Raw genomic sequence first — 18,176 nt, 5'->3', positions numbered from 1 at the left:
AAAGCTTGATTTATAATAGTTAAACAACAGCAATGACCAAAAAAGCAAAAACAAAACAAAACAAAACAAAAAAACCCAAAAAAACCCCAAAACTTTATCTCAACATTTGTGGATTCCTGGGGGAATGCTAAGGTTCCAGAGAACACAATTTCAAAACTATTCATGCTGTGACAGGAGCTGGGACTGTCACACCCTAAGACCTGCCTGGGGAGCCAGGTGCTCACATAGCTACGGGCTCTAATACAGTGACAGGCTAGTGCACACCAGTTATGTGGTTTGCCAGGCAGGGCAATCTCACTGAGACTTCATTTCCTAAGATGTTAAAATGGATCGTGACCTTTTCTACATTGGGTTTTGCCAATACTAAGTCTTTTACTATATGTCGAAGTGCTCGGTGTCTAAAGCATGCCACGTGAAGGAGGCACACAGTAAATGCTGTACGGATCTTTGCCGGATATATTGAAAGAAATCAAAAAAGGATTTCCAAATCTTTAGAAAAACAAAAGGGAACAGAAAGTACATAAAGGAACGAAGGGTGATTATTATTTGATATGAGAAGTGATTTGTTTTTAGAGAGCTTTTTCTCATAGGGCAGACACATGGAATAAAATGCCCTGCCTTAGAATGGGACAGAAAGGTTTGCAGTCCTAGACCAAGTGCTCTGAAACACTGAATGATGTAACACCTAATTTAACAAACCAACCATCTCACTGTTAGTTTTGTTTTTGTTTTTGTTTTTTTTTAATTCAATGTTCTCTTCAGCTTTCCTGGAAAGCACTAGGAAGTAACCAACAAAATACATGTGTTGAAAGGTACAGTGCCTCCGTGCACCTTCCTAATAAACAGACACTGTGTTCTAGAGTTGAAGGGTTAGCTGTGCTGGCTCCTTGTTTGCAGAGAGGCCTGGGTCAGCTCACTATTACCAAGCTGGAACTGAACACTGCATAGCTCTCTCGCCACACATGCAGCAAGACACCACCTCTTGTCTGCAGGTCCAAATGAACCCAATCGCCCCCAAACGAACTTTTCTTGACATCTAAGAAAGAGCCAGAAGTATCCATGGTTTAGTGACTTCCAATTATTCGAGTGTACGAGCCAAAATTCAGTGATACAAAAGATTACATGTTAGTGGTTCCCAATCTTGGCTGCTCGCCAGCAGCATCGAGGAAGCTTGTTTGTGGAACACATTCCCAGGGATTACCCCAGAATGCTGATTCAGGTACAACCATTGGCCCTGTCCTTACCAGAATATAAGGCCCGCTGTAAGCAGGCTCACTCTGAGACTAATAGACACAGAACAGTGGTTTCCTTCAGCGGCGACAACCACATTCCTGTTCTGGTTCAAGGCACGGAGGTAGACAGCTGTCCGATCCGATTCACACAGCTCCTCGTTCGTTCTACCCCTTGCTCCGTTCGGGTACCACAGAGCAGGGGGATTAGGAATGACCCTTTGTTTGAACTCTTATCACTTCCTCTCCCTGTGCTTCTCCCCCCTCTCCCCCCCCCTCCCTAGAATTCCCTTTGCTTTTTCTCCCAGGTTTCCTGTAATGCTTCCTGTCTCGGGTGGTGGTGGTGGTGGTGGTGGTGGTGGTGGTGGCAGGTCATTGAGGGATCCTGCTAACAGATTAATTTAGAGTGTAGAGCAACTACAAGGAAATTTAGAGGCACCTTGAGTAGAACTTGAACGTGTTCATGTAGTTTATGTATTTTCTTATGTCAAAGGACCCTGACTACTCAGTATTTCTTTACTTCCTACCCTTTCATTGGAGGGGGAAGGGCATGGCAGTCAAGTAATCTAACCTTATTGTATTGAACATTCTTTCTGAAATTAGCTTCAGTTTCAAAAGTTTTACTTATACTAAAGAGTTTGGGGTCTTTCAAACATAAAGGATTGAACAATAATTCAATAAACGTTGTGTATCCCCCATGCAAAATTAGCAGACTTCAACATCTTGCTGCAATTTAATCCTTACATGTTGCTGGCAAGAGTCTGAATGAATCCAGCCACTTTAGTAGGTTGTTTGACAATATGCCCTAGAACTAATCCTATGCATATATCGCAACTCAGAAATTTCACTCCTGGGTTTGTACCCAATCTAAGTGCACACATATGTTCATTTAGCAGATGTAAAAAAAAAAAAAAAGCCTTATTGTGGTATTTATAATAGCCCCAACCTGAAGCCTCTCAAGTGTCTATCAAAAGAGAAACTAAAACAAATTGAGATAATAGTCATAAGATAAAGTGCTAAACAGCAATGAAAAAAATAAACTATTTTCCCCTCACAAGATGAATGAGTCTGACAGACAAAATCTGATGTCAAGTGAAACAGACCCAAGAGGGTACATTGTGTTATGTTATCACTATTTAAATAAATAATATACAAAGCTAATAACTGATGATAGAAGCTAACAACTGTTTTTCTCTGGGATCCTGAGAACATCTTTTTATTATTTAATTAGTTTTGTAATGATTACAATATAATTTCATCATTTTCATCTTTCCCCCCTTCCTTTTCCTTCCTCCAAACCCTCTGATATACCTATCCTTGCTCTCTTTCAAATTCATGGCCTCTATTAATTGTTCTATATGCATGTATGTGTATATACATTTGCTCTCTGGGGTTCTTTCTCTTCCACATGCTGTGCTCTGCTCACGGCCACATCTCATTGGGAACTGCAGTGATGCTCTCACTAGAGCAGTGCAGATTTGTAGCTCACTTGCTGCCTGGCCAGAACTCTGGTAGAAGGGTTTCTTGGGGAATTGGGTGGAAAACAAGCATAGCGTTTGCTGGCTAGGCTTGTGTTGCTTTGAAAATACAATATCCTGAGACGTTTAACAGGCTTTTAACCCTACTTGTTTTCATGAGTTCCATATGAAAGGATCCACAGCCAAGAATCTTGCCTAGACTTAAAAAGCACTCCTGAGGTCCCGCTTGTCCCTCTGCCCAGCCTCAGGAGGGCTTGCTTGAGGTCATGTATATCATAAGCATGAGTAGAAAGGTAGAAAATTCTAACATCTTTGCCACTGGAGGGGCTTGAACTATGTGACCTAAAAGCCTAAAAGGAAGTGAATTATTATTTTTTTAATGTAAAGTAAAGTTATTTAAACATATTTACCTCCCTGGCTTCTTGTTCTATACCACAAAAAGTATTGCATTCTTCTTCTGGAGGCTTCTTCTAAAATAAGAGGCTGCAAATTTCTTAGTATGCTAAAGCAGGCTGAGCTTTAATATGTCTGAGAGCAGTTTTTCTACTGCTTTCAATATTCCATGTGAATTTGGCTAGATAGAAAATTATGTTACCAGTGGGAGACACTTTTTCTTTCCTTTATGGCTTTAAAAATATTGCTCCTTTATCTTTTGGATTGTGACTAATGAAATTTTTTGTCCTGCATCTATCACAGCCCATCAGGGAGTATAGGAATTAGCATTGGTAACTGGCTCTGGACCGGGAATTCCTCTGTTGGTGTCAGTTTCCCATCTTTAAATGGACACTTCCATTGCAATGGCCTTGTTTTCCTTCTTTAAACATTTTAAAAATATTATTTATTTATTTCTTATGTATATGGTGCTCTGCTTGAATGTATGCCTGAATGCCAGAAGAGGATATCAGATCACACTATAGATGTCTGTGAGCCACCATGAGGTTGCTGGGAATTGAACTCAGGACCTCTGGAAGAGTAGTCAGTGCCCTTAACCACTGAACCATCTCTCCAGCCCTCTTGTTTTCTTTCTGATGCTACAAATTGGGTATAGAAAAAAGGAGGGAGGACTTCTTGCGTTTTGGTGTGTGGCTGTGGGATCATGAGGGACTTTTTGGGTCTGTTGGAGAGGATCATCTAGAGATGCAGACCAAGGCCTCAGTTTACAGTGCAAGAGTTTTTGGGATGACATTTCCCCTGGAGAAGCCTTTGGATGCAGCAAGCCCTCAACTGCATCTACTTGCATTCTTTTTCTAAATTTTAATTTTATTAATTTATTTCAATTACAACTAAATTGTTATCTCATCACTTGTATCCTCCCATTCCTCTCTCCCTCTCACTTTCACCCTATTCCCCTCCCCTAGGTCTATAACCAAGGGGGACCTCCTCCCCCACTATATGGTCATAGGCTACCAAATCTCATCTTGGTAGCCTGCCTATTCTTTCTTTGAGTGCCACCAGGGCTCCCCAACAAGGGGAAGTAGTCCAATATGGGGCACCAGAGTTCATGTCAAAGTCAGTCCCCGCTCTCCACATAACTGTGAAGAATGTCCTGTCCATTGGGTAGATCAGAGTAGGGGTTCGATGTTTACTATTGTATTGTCCTTGGTTAGTGCAATAGTTTGAGCAGACCCCTCATGAGCCCTGATCCACCCATCACGATGTTCTTTTGGTAAGTTTCTAGGACCCTCTGGGTCCTTCTATTTCCCCATCTCCTATATTTCTCTTACCTACAGTCTCAGTAGGATGTCCTCACATCTATCCCAATCTCCTGGTAAGTGAAGACTTTCGTGGGACATGCCTTTTGGGCTAGTGCCCAATTATAAGTGAGTATATACCATGTGAGTCTTTCTGCTTCTGGGTTAACTCAGAGGCTGGACCTGAATGCTGATGCTCAGTGTCTTATGGGTTAGCAGCTAAGCTATGGCCAGTGGGGTGTTACTGGAAGGAAGAGCCACTTCTTTGAGGGAGAAAAAAAGAAAGGAAAAAAAATCAAGTAAAGTAAAATTCGAAAAGAGATTGAAAATTGGGCCCCAGAGAAGCACAAATAACATCAATAGGCAAGGACGAGAGATCCAAAAAAATCTCAATTCAAAAGTATCTATAATGCCAGTAGCTGGGAGCCAGAGGCAGTGGAAACCACCTGTCTCAAACAAGCAAACAAATCATAAAAATACACCAAGCATATAGGGCATGAAGGAAAGCTAGACCAACAATTTTAGTATCTGAAAAAATGAAAGTCAAAATAAGAAGACTGAGAGGGAATACGAGAGTCCCCCGAGCAAGAAACGCAGCCATGAGGACCTGTGCTCACACAGCAACAGAGCCTCCAAAGACGAAAAGCAACAAACAGACGAAACCTAAGAAAACACCTCAGCTAACCAGATGGAGACGCCAACCATGCTTGAAATAAACCAAGAAGGAAAAGGAGTAATGTGTACGCGTACAGTCAAATACAGAGCCAATAAACGAAGAGAGCAAACTTCATACATTATGTTATTTATTGATCATATGGAAAAATAAATCTTTGTATGTCTTTGCTTGTTAAGCACCCATCTTTTGGACTCCTTAAGGTGAGATATTTTTACATTTTGCTTTTCAGTGATTATATTGCATTGTATTCCTCTTTTAGGTCTTTAAAATATACCAAGTTTAGTTGATTTTCACGTAATATCTTTTTTTTTTAGTGTCTTCTTGATTTTGTATCAATCTCTTTCCCTTTTCGTGTTCCATTTTTAGTTTTGTATCACACACACAAATACATACACACACATAAACAATTTTAAATCTAGGTGCTGCATATAAGAGAAAGCATGTGATGCTTTTATGTCCAGGTGTTCCTTATTTTGCTTAACACAGTGACCTCCATCCAGTTCGTGAAAAATGTCACTATGATTTCATATTTCTTTACCTCTAAATAAGATTCCACCATGTAAATTGGAATCCTTTTTAGAAAGTCTGTAGATGCCTTTATCTTGAAGTGGTTTTCTCCAGCCATTTCAAAGTTTCAGATCCCACATTAAGATATTTGATCCATATTGATTTATGTGCAGGGTAAAAGATATCGATCTAGTTTCGTTCTTCTAACTGTGGAAATCCTGTTTTCCCAGCACCGTTTGTTAAAGAGCCTGTCTTTTCTGCGTGCTTTTGGCATATTTATCTCACAAATGTGGGTGGCTGTCACTGTCTGCATTTACTTCTGGGTTTTCTACTCTATTCGGTTGGTCCACATGTCTTTTTTTTTTTTTTCATTACCATGTTACTTTTATTATTGAGGCTTTGTAATGTAAGATCAGGCATTGTGATATCTCTGGTAATACTCTTTCTGCTCAGAGTTGCTGTGGATTCCATGTGAATTTTAAGATTGGGGGGGAAGGCTACTGAGGTTGGTTGCTCAGTGGGTAAAGGTTCTTGTGGCCAAGCCCGATGACCTGAGTTTGATTCCCAGGACTTAGCTGATGGAATGAGAAAACTGACTTTCCCAAGTTGCCCTCTGGTGTCTCCATATGCACTGTGATGCACATGCACGCACACATACATGAATAAATCTAATAATATTTGTTAGTAGTGGTTTTTTATTAGTTCTTTGATAGTTTCATATAACATGCTTTTAACATATTCCACGCCCCTCCCTTAACTCTTGCCAGGTTTATTCCCTCCCCCCATATGCATCCAACTTTGTGTCCTCTTTTTAAGAAAAACAAATAATTTGTTCTGCCAAAATATTCTGGGTTGTGTGGCCTTCCACTGGAGAGTGGTTGACTTACCCTCTAGAGAAAACTGTCTCTTCTTCTCCCAGCAGCCAACAACTGTCAGTGACTCTGTAGCTATGTGTGGAATTGCGTGCCCCTCTCCCCTGCTGGCATCTGGTCTGGCCTGAGCTAGCACAGGTTTTGTCCATGCCGTCAGTCACTGAGTTTGTATGTGCAGCTGCCTCGCTCTGTTCAGAAGATAATGCTTCCTTGCAGTCGTCCCCTACCTCTGATTCTTAAATTTTTTTCTGTCTCCTCTTCCACAAAGATCCCGGAGCCTTGGGAGGGAGTGCAACACATCTGTCTCCTTTAGGTCTGAACATTTTGTGGGTCGCTGTGTTAATCACCACCTACTGCAAATAGGTTCTTTTCAGATGAGGACTAAGAGAGACAAATTGGCTTGTGAATGCTAACAATGAGTCATTATGAGTTGGTGTAACACTGTGCCCGTTTAGCAGCATGACAGTAGTAGACTCTTATGCTGGCAGTAGTGCCAGGTATGGCTTTCATCTTCCAGGGTCGGATTTAGATCCAACCCAGAAGTGTTTGTGTACGTCTATGATGCCATGCCACTATTATTCCACTGGTTATGTACTGCCAGGCCAGTCACTGTTTAATTCCTAGGGTTAATAGCTAGAAAATCACTGATTACTTTTCTCCTCTGGTAACTTGCATAGTATTTTTCAGTTCTATGAGACCTAGTCAGGGATGGAGCTTTCGGGTCCATAGCAACTCGATGTCTTCATCTTCTATGACTAAAGTGTGTGTTATCTTGGCAATAGGGTCTTATCATCAAGTTCTGAAGGTTAACCATGAGAAATTATAACAGCCTATGATCTTTGTGGGGAAGGTCTATGCAACCTCACAGACTAATGACTCCAAAAGAAGTAACTCCTTTTCTGGCACTGGGCTTTTTATTTGTTAACCTCTAGGGCATTGTTATCCTGTTAATGTACCTACGTTTTAATTATATACACATTTTAGGTTAAATTTATTATTAATTTTTATATAATTTAAAATGTATTCAATATAATTAATTTACCATTTATCATATCTATAACACCTCATTCATAATTTTATACATTAATTTTATATATTACCAAATACAATTATAAATATAATTGATATTATACAGTTAATCTGTTAATAAAATTTACATGTTTCTAATTATATATAGTGTTTTGGTAAGCTTCTACATGTCTTTTTTCCAAAGGTCATTTGTGCTCCTTTTTTTTTTTTTTTTAAGTTTTTTTCCCCCTGGTTTCGTGAAGTATGTCACGGAAGTGTTGATAGAGTTTGCATTGGATCTGTAAGTTGCTTTCAGTAATACGTTCATTTTACCAAGGTCGATTCTGCCAATGTGCAGGCACGGAGGATGTACTATCTTCTAGTGACCTCCTCAGTTTCTTTCTTGAGCACCTTCACATTTTCCTTGTCGATAGATCTCTTTCATCTCCTTGGTTATGTTTGTAGCAGGTGGAGAGAGGCCTCCTGGTCTCAGCCAATCAGACAATTTAGACCGCTATTCCCTCCTTTTGGAGAGGTGTTTCTGAGCCCTCCCACCTGGAAGTCGTAACCCTGTCTCTGGTGTTCTGGGGACTTCCCTCTCCACGCTAGGTCTTCAGTCTGTCTGAGGTTGAGAGGGAGGACAGAGGGCAAGCCACGCTTGTACGTTCCTAACCCCCCGGGGTATTCTCTTCCCATTCAAGTAGTAGCCGTTCAAGGGTTTTATTTATTTACTTTTTTTTTTCTGCCAATGCCCCACAGTTCTTGACTCAGAATATTTGCACCCATCCATGAGATTGCGCCAAGGCCACTACACTTTTTGTGTATGCATGTTGTCATGGTGGGGAGGTAACCGCAAAATAGCCCCAGGCTATTCACTCCAGAGGTCTCCGGGAGAGTCTTGGTGTCAGACTTTTATGTTGAACTGCACCACCATGTCTCTATTAACGGTAGACTGGGCTCCCAGCTGTGCCTGGGTGCAGGAAAGACACCAACACCGGGAACTCTTCTTGTAGCAGTTTTTATTCAGGATCCTTGACTATCGGAGTGACCCCGGGAAAAGCTCCCACAGAACCTTTTATAGTGTGCCTGTCCTATCAGAAACTGCCACGTCGCCACTCCTGGTTGGTGCATTCGGATCACACCACCTCACGCCATGCCTTGTCAGATCACACACCACCTCACGCCATGCCTTGTCAGAATCACGCCACCTTACGTCATGCCTTCAGGCATGCACATAAGGGGCTTGCTCACTGCGCATGCACAGAAGGGGGCGCATTGCGCCGGTGAAGCAGCAGGGGGCGCTGCTATCTATGGCTCTCCACACCTGGGCAACCCACTCACTCTCAGGCCAGTTTATTTTTCCCAACAAACCAATGCCAAGGCGAGAAAGCACCTCCCCAACGAAGATCCTACACAGGCAGCATGGTTCCTTCGGGCACGGACAGGCAGCCACTCCTGGCTGTAGTTCTAACGGAGGCTTTGGAGCGCTCACTGTGCCTTGTATATTAGCTTTTTCTCACTTTGCTTTTTCCTTGCAATTTTCAACTGTCCTATCTCCCTTGGTATGTTTCTGAAAGCTTTCCCTTTTTTCTGTCTCGGTGATGGAGTTTTTTCTCGTCTACCTCAAGTCTTCTTTGCCGGGTTACACAGGGACGGCTTCTGATCTGTGTCTTGTCTGGAGCTCCCCAGCGGTGAAGCATTCTGAGCTAATGCGCCTCCAGCCGCCATCTCCTTTGTCGTCTCTAAAACCCTCCACTAGGAGCTTGCCGGAGATACATAGAAGTTGTTTTTGTTTTTGTTTAAATAAATGTTGTCTTCCTTGCCCTACTTTAGTTTTTCCTCCTCTAAATATCTCTGCTGCCGACTAGATAATTTCTCCAACTGTGTCTCCTAAATTACTGATTTTCTTTGATATCTAATGGGCTTCTTCCATTTGTGGGATTTTCATCTTCATCGATTGCATTTTCCTCCTCTAGAATTGCCTTTGAATACTTTCTAAGGTGCTTATTCTTTTCTGCCACACTTGCTTTTTCATTTCCCATGTAACTGTTGAATCATGGCTCTGGTCTGCACTGTCCCTCCCCACCTCCCTACTTACATGTTGAGGGCTTAACTTTTACTTTCTTAGTCCGAGACTGTTTGTGGAGACACGGTCTTTAAAGAGACAATTTAAGTGACACCATTAAATCATATCTGATGAAATGAAACTTGAGGCAAAGATAGCACAAGGGGCAAAAGTGAGACATTGAGGCAATTAAATAGTTCCTGGGGAAAGAAGCCAGACTCATGATGGCTATAACACCGACCTAATGAAATTGGTCTCAGATCAGTACATGCTCACATGCAGGGCACAGACCAAGTGAAGAAAGAAGAGAAAGTAGATACCCCTAAACCAAAGACAGACGCCTCAAAGGAAGCCCGTCCTGTAGACACTGTGGCCGACCTCTGGGACTTGAGACAGTGCTCTTACTATGTGAATGCCTCTGTCTGGGGTACACTGTTAGGGAAGCATGAACAAGCAAAGAAAAAACTCAAGTCAGTCTCTTTCTCTCTCTCTCTCTCCCTCTCCCTCTCCCTCCCCCCCCTCTCTCTCCTCCTGTTCCTCCCTCCCTCCTCAACTTTTTGCTTTTTGTGAGCAGATTTATTCACGATGAATGATTTCCTTTCGTCTCACTTGACTGAGTTGTCTCTGTGTTTGTATCATAAGCTAACCGGTATCAGAGATTGTTTCTTCCTTGCATGTACATGCGGAGGTTAAAGGCTGACTTCTCCTAGCATCCTCTATTGCCCTCACCTTAGTTTTGAATACAGGCCTCCCACTGACCCCGAAGCTCACCATTTATGCTCTCTGGCTGAGTTCCTGGCGTCTGCCTGTCTTTACTCCCTCCTCTCCAGTTCTGAGGTTGCAGGGCTTTCCTCTGTGACCAGCTCCTGTGTGGGTGCTGGGGATCCAAGCTCAGGACCTCATGTTTGTGTGAGCCATCTCCTCAGGCCCCAGGCGAGGGCTATTTTCAAATCTTAAATTTTCTATTTTGAAATACTACAACTTTGTAGGTTCCTAGATTTGGCTCCTCAATCTAGGTCATGCGCAAGATGGCAGGAGCAGAAAGTGACTGCTGTAATTTCAAAGAACTCCTCCCTTTCTTCAAAGCCACAAGCAGAACCAAGTTCCCGTTTCTTTGTGTTAGTGGTAACTTCTGTGCAGTTTTCGGTCCCTGAGAGAGTGCAGCTTCTTCATTTCACTTGGGGGCGTAGTGCTAAGGCTGCTCCAGCTGGCCCTGAGAAAACACATCTCTGATAGGAGAACCTGCTCATCCCCGTCAGCACCCCGGGCAGGTGTGAAAGTAGCCCAATTGCTTGCTCTTCACGCCCCGGTTCCTCTTCTTTTCAACATTCTGCATGTTTTCTTTACATTTTAAGAAAAGCTTTAGATCTCAAATGTGCATCAAAATAGGTAAATATTTTAATAATTCAACAGCAGGAGGATGTCAAGTTTTATTTTCTCCTCTTCTGTTGGAACCAGAAGGCGTTTGTTCCAACGGCCCCGGTGCTACAGGCATCCAGTCATAAAGACTCCTTGAAGTCATATTTTGGGACAAGCAAGAGCGTTTCAATAATAACACATTTAATATTGATTTTATATAACATAGTATTTATAACCCTCTCTCTGTTTCATAGCAAAAAGTACATGTCAGTTCAGAATCCTTAAAGTACTTCAAAGCTTTTTCTTCCAGATTCTACATGACCCTAAGAGACAATTTTCCACTTTGCCTTTGAGTGAATTAAACAAAAGCTGCTGAAACCCATACTGTCCACATTTGTTATGTTTAAAACAATTTGCTAGCCCCAGTAGATATTATAAAACTCCCAGAATTGTTGCTTTTAAAATTATTCTTCAATAATTGTAAAAGTTATTTTTTCCCATTTATTTAATTTAAATCTATTTTTTCTTTCATTGATCATATTTCCAAATGTTCTAAGGCATGACACATTTTATTTACTTCCATTAATTATTTTTGTAGCATCATTAAAGTTATCACCATCTCAGAATGCAATCTGTAAATGTTTACTCCTCTTCCCAAATAATTAAGATGGTACATAAAACCAGTCTTATCTCTGTCGTCTTTGCCACCCACTAGACATTTCTCACCATGATGCTGACATTTTTCATTACTTACTATTTCAATCTCAGTGACATACTTAACCTAATAAACTTAGAAACATATTTTGGAATGCTTTATAACCCAGTGCCTCAGATGTCTTTCCAGACCACAGAACACTACATCTACTGAGCATTTTCTTAAAGTCAATGAGTGTCTGAGACATTTGGGAAAGATTTTAAAAGTTTTCTGTCCTTTCTAATTTTTTATACTTTTCTTTGTTAAGTGATTTACTATATTTTTCACACTGTGAATTATTACTGTTTGAGAATCTGAAAAGAAATAAGGACAGTAAAATTATACCTCTGCAGATTAATGTGACTTTTTACAAAAGCAATAAGGAAGATATTTAAAAAGGGGTTGTGGCCAGTGTAAAGGTAAAGGCCATAAATTGCCTCTCTACAACACATCTAGGATCATGTACATGCAGCGTGAGCATTTATATAGAGAGCAACTGAACAGCAAAACCACTGACTGGTTGGGGCTGAAGAGATGGCTCAGGGGTTAAGAGCATTGTCTACTCTTCTAAAGGACTCAGGTTCGACTCCCAGCATTCTCTTGGTGGCTCATAATGACCTGTAACTTCAGATGACAGGGATCCAAAGCCTTTTCTGGCCTCTTCAGACACTAGGCACACCTATGTGTATGTCTGTGGTGCATAGACATACATGCAGGCAAAGGAACCCCACACATAAAAATTAACTAAGAAACTAAGCAAACAAACAAAAATACTCAGTACTATGAATCCTATCTTGTTATATGAGACATCTAGTCCTATTGTACATGGCTTAGAAATTGTTACAAACTGGATGGCATTTAATAATAGAAATGTATCTCTTATTATTTTAGGGACTGAAAAGTCCAAGGTCAAGGTGCCTGCTGATTTCGTTTGATGAAAGCTTACTCTTTTTTTTTCATAAATAGCATTTTTTCCCCTTTGTATCCTCACCTGATATAATGGGAAAAGCATCTGGTTGGAACTATTTTTAATGGCAAAGATGCGTAGGGTTAGACTTTGAATTATAACTATGGCAGTTCTAAAATGAACTCACAGTTGGTTTTGTGGGAGGAGCCATCTTGGTCATAGGTGGGACCACTCCTTGGCTAGCGATTGTAAGAGACAGAGGATTTGAGCTGTCCACTAACAAGACTGAGCTCGTTATTCTCTGTCCCTGGACTTCAGGGGGTCTTGAGCAAGATCCCATCTATCCAAGGCTCTAACTTACAAAGATTCAAATTTTATGAAAGGAGAAAACATGAACTGAAAATGAATCCGAGGGTTTTCTCTGCTCCTCCAAAGCAACTGCCTAGAAGAGTGTTTCCCCAGATTTAGAAGTGGGTGCAGGGGAGTGGTCCGGGCTCTACTCAAAACTGGCAACAGAACTTGACAGTATTGTTCACGTGATAATGGTTTGGGAGACAGGAAAGGCACAAAACTGAAGGGGTCATGGAGTCTTGCTCCAGAGTTTCAGAGAGCACTGTAGGCAGGCAATGTGCCCTAGGGTTGGGGGTCCACGGAGGGGGCCCCGAGAGGACACTGTGTGAAGCTGTGAAGATGAAGCCAAAGTTGCAGTGACAACTCCAGGATGTTAACATTGTCACAACTCTGAGATGTCAACCTAAAAAAAAAAAAAAATACATGGAAAGAGTGGCAATAGCCTAAGGGGGGGGCACTTCAGGCAGCCTGTTCAAACTGACATAATTATGTTAGGAATTCCAGATGCCTGTCACAGAGCTATAGACTCACTGCTAGGTTATGGGGATAATTGAAGTTATACTGAACGTATTTTGCATCAAGATATTGCCACAAGCCTATAGGAGTCGGGACTGGAATGCTGTGGTTTGCACGTAAAGTGTGCCTCCATAGGCTCATGTGCTTGAACATTTGGTTCCCAGATGGTGACACTGTTTGAGAAGTCTATGGGACTTTCTAGGAGGAAGCTTTACTGGGGGAGTGCATCACTGGATGTAGGGATTAAGGCTGTGCATCCTGGCCCCACTGCCTATTCACAGGTTACTGCTTGAGTGTAAATACAGTGTTACCTGCCAGTTTCCTGCTCCTCCTACTATATCTTCTCTGCCTGCTACCACACCTTCCCTACCAGGATAGATGCTATCTCTTTGGAACTTTAAGCTAAAATAAACCCTTTCTCCTGTAAGTGGCTTTTGTCAGGGTATTTTTTTTTTTAATCTCAATAGGAAAAGGAACTAAGACAGGTATCATGAAGGCTAATAATGGATGCAGGGACAAGACAAATTGCTCAGGAGTAGACTTCCTATTGTTATACTTAGGGTACTTAGAAGTTAATGTGATAGGGAAGAAAGGAGCAGGGAATGGCTCATGCTTAATCGTGGACAGGACTTCAGTGAAAAGGAAGAGGGAAGGAGAAGAGAGGTAGAGATCTCAGGCCTCCCATGGTCTGCAAGGATGTACTTGCTACTCTTCCAAGGAGAGTAGAATATTTGACATCACTGACACTATTTATGTCTCTACAACCAAAACCACCTCTCCCCCTCAACTGACAGGTGCAAAGATACTGAGGACCGCATGGCACTACACGGGAAACGATACGGACACAAATGCAGTAGATGCAAATATTCTGAGGCAAAGACTGGGGCACTGGAATAAAAGCAGCTTGACTTTTGGTAAGCTGAGGGAATCCAGCTACTGCGGGAAATAGAAACAAGGGCTCGGCCATCTCAGAGACTCACGTCCCGGTCCACACATGGGAAGCGTGGAGCCTGGAAGACTTGGAAAACAGTAGCTGGCCAGGTGGGTTTGTGCTCAGAGGCATCCCACTGGAGGGCTGACCACAGATGGTGACTTCCGCTCAGTAAGGAAGCCAGCCAGCCAGTAGCCTGTATACACTCTGTTCTGGTCTAAGCTATTTGAGCTCCAGAGATAACAACATTTGCTCTTCCACTTTTAGCTTTAACTCCAGAAACGCAGCTCAAGGAGCAGGTGTTATGAGTTCCCACCAGCCTGCTTCTGGATTGCCTAGCAACCTCTGATGTCATCACCTGTTGCTGCCAGGTGCCTGAAGAGATAAAAGCTCTCCATCACTTCTGTTTCTCTCTCTCTCTCTCTCTCTCTCTCTCTCTCTCTCTCTCTCTCTCTCTCTCTGTCTCTTTTTCTGTCATGAGCACCCTCCCTTTTATATCCTCTTCCTCTTTCCTCACCATAAATCTTCTTATACTATAAATGTTGCCTGGCAGCTGGTCTATCTTTATATAACAGCAAGGAATTCACATCTATCCCAACAAGGAAGAAATGATGACTGCTATTGAATCTTTGTCTACTTCATTTTTAAGTTAAAAAAAAATTACTTTCAAATTCTTTGTCTTAATCGCGTTATTTGGTTTTTCCTTTATTGCTTTCTGGACGCTCTGTCTGTCACTGTGACTATCGTGTCGTTCCCTCTTATCTTCTTACCTCTTACCCGCGGCTTGCTGTCTTCCTTTTCCGCTTCCCCTATTTTCTACACTTTGTGCAGATTAACCATATTTTTTTTTCTTTTAGCTTTCCTAACTTTAAACTTCATTTACCTTTTATTTTTTTTTTATTAGTTAATTTAACCACTTTACAGCCTGATCCCAGCCCTCTACCTCCTCTCTTCCCAGGCTTCACCCTCACGCCCCTCCCCCCATTCCTCCTCCTCTTCTCTGAGGAGAGTTTCCTCCCCTCCCCCAGTAGGTACCAACCCACCCTGGCACTTCAAGTTGCAGCAGGACTAAGTGCATTTATCCCAATAATGTCTTCACATCCATTGAACAGCTAACTGTGAGTGGATTCCTCCACTCTCCTCTCGGCATTCCTATACGGTAGTGCTTCAGGACCCCAGCGCTGTCAGACCCCTTCCCACACCTTGCCTTCTCAACTTCAAAAAAGCTCCCTTGGGCTGCTGAGCCTTTCTCACACCGATCCTGAGCTTATCTGGCTGGAATGCACTGCACACACATTCTTTGTTTCATCTTAGTATAGGATCCTTGACTCTCTCCAGATTGTCTTCCACGGTGCTGGCTAACTGTTCTCTTGACAGCTTCAAGCTGTTTACTGTCTGCTTACTGCCTTCCATGTCCATGCTAACTGAGCTTCCTCCATCTGCACGCTGGCCCCAACTCATGTGGTAGGAATGTGTGCGCCCTAAGTCCTGGCCCACTCGCTCAGGCCCAACTACTGCTTACCCGGGAAAGCTGCATAAATACCATTGTTGACTTTGGGAAGACGTAATGTTCCACACAGGTGGATCAAAGGATGAGGGCTAAGTGGGGAAACTTGTGTGCAGAGGTGGAGATAAGTCAGTATGTTCAATGCTTGGGTTTTTCTAGGTTGGCTGGAGACTCATATGTTAGTTACTCTTTCTCCCTCTCCCTGGTAGCTCTGTTTCATGGGGGATCTTCCCTAACCAGTCTTAGATCTTAATATACTTGGTTCCTGTATTTATGTAGGATAAATTTATTTATATAAAGACTTGAAAGGCAAATTCAAAAAACAGTTTTTCCCTTCTGTGCTAATCCGTACACGTGCACTTTATATTATTTTTAATTTTATTTGATTAATTTCTTCAGATTACATCTCAATTGTTATCCCATCACTTGTATCCTCCCATTCCTCCCTCCCTCCTGCTTTTACCCTATTCCCCTCCCCTATGTCTATGACTGAGGGGGACCTCCTCCCTCACTATATGGTCAAAGGCTCTCAAGTCTCATCTTGGTAGCCTGCTTATTCTTTCTCTGAGTGCCACCGGCCTCCCCACCATGGGGAAGTGGTCAAATATGGGCCACCAGAGTTCATGCCTGAGACAATCCTCCCTCTCCAATCAACTGTGGAGAATGTCCTGTCCATTGGCTAGATCTGAGAAGGGGTTCGATGTTTACTGAAAGTATTGTCCTTGGTTGGTGCAGTAATTTGAGCTGAATCCCTGGGCCCAGACCCGCCCACCATGATATTCTTGTTGTAGGTTTCTAGGACCCTCTGGATCCTTCTAGTTCCCCATTCTCCCATACTTCCCTCACCTAGAGTGTGCCAAAAGGTTGTCCTTACAACTATCCCAATCTCCTGGTAAGTGAAGACTTCCATGGGGCATGCCTCTTGGGCTAGTGAGCAATTATAAGTGAGTATACACCATGTGAGTCTTTCTGCTTCAGGGTTAACTCACTCAGTATGACCATTTCTAGTTTCCTCCATCTTTCCACAAATTTTGGAATTTTTATTTATTGTAGTCATTCTTTCAATGACTCAGGCGTAAAAAGCTAGAACAATTTAGAACTGCCACTATAATGAACAATTCACATATTTTAAAATGAAAAAGAATGTTATAACATGAATCCAGAATTCAAGATATTAAGGTCCTTTTTTTTTTACTCTACATTCCACTAATGCTGGATTTATTTATTTATTTGTTTGTTTATTATTAATTTTTGGTTGTGAGCCTAGCCTTTAAGGGCTGAGCCATCTCTCTAGTTTATTATTAATTTTTGGTTGTGAGCCTAGCCTTTAAGGGCTGAGCCATCTCTCTAGCCCTAATCCTGCATTTAAATAGTGTATTTTAGCTCATCTTTTGCACAAACAATGTAGGAAATGCAGGGCAGCTGAGGCACTGAGGATAAAAGTCTCAGGTCTTTCGTACTTTGGTATAGAAAGCTAACAGTTATTGGGTTTTTTTTAAGGAAAATATTGATATTTAAAAGTATGTCTTTTTTTTTTATTTGTTCAGTCCAAAGTTGTCATATGTATAGCCTTATTTTATTTTTTTTTAAAGTACCATTTCAGTTCACTCAGGGAGGATTGTGTGACAAAACTGTGTGCAAAGTAGGAATGTGTTTTCAATTTGAAACTGGCCTGGAAAATGACACGAGTGGCATTTCCAGTGGCCTAAAATATTTTGTCAGCTTTAATTAGGACTGAATTTCACAAACTGTTCTGAGATTGCCAAGAAACACCATTAATAAAATTGTAAACCCAAGGTAATTTGTTAATTTTAGTGTCCAAGTAAATGTCTCAACTTCCTTATTACGAAAAAAAAAATTCAAAGAGCCAAAATAAGCCTGTCTGAAAATGATAGAGCATGTGAAACACCAGTTTTGGGGACATTTACTGTCCATGCTACCTGACTGGAGATATTACTGTGGAATTTTGTTAATGTAAATTTTATGCCATGTTAGACACCATGAAGAGATTTTACTTTCTTCATACATTGTGATTGGAATCCAATTTTATTTAAGGCAGTCATATTAAACCACATTAATAGCATTTGCATATATTTTATAAACATGTATATCACATCTTTAAGAAGCACTGTGATGTTACATTGGCAGTTTCCTTGTGCAAGGTGTTGTGCTGTCACAGTGGAAATCATCTGGGAGGCTGATGTGCCACCATTCAGGGTCACATCCTCAGAACTGTTTTACTCAGTCTGGAGAAGATTAGTCTCCAGGAATGGTGTCCCTATATCCCACCAGAGGAAAAGAGTGCTAGAATTGTTCATGTCCTAATGCCCCCCCCCCCTTATATGAAATTAATTACTCACTTGGAAATGAAAATAGGAGAAAGCT

Source organism: Acomys minous (genome assembly GCF_964271855.1).
Source record: "Acomys minous genome assembly, chromosome: 1".
Classification (NCBI taxonomy): domain Eukaryota; kingdom Metazoa; phylum Chordata; class Mammalia; order Rodentia; family Muridae; genus Acomys; species Acomys minous.
Note: the sequence above shows the minus strand (reverse complement) of the source record.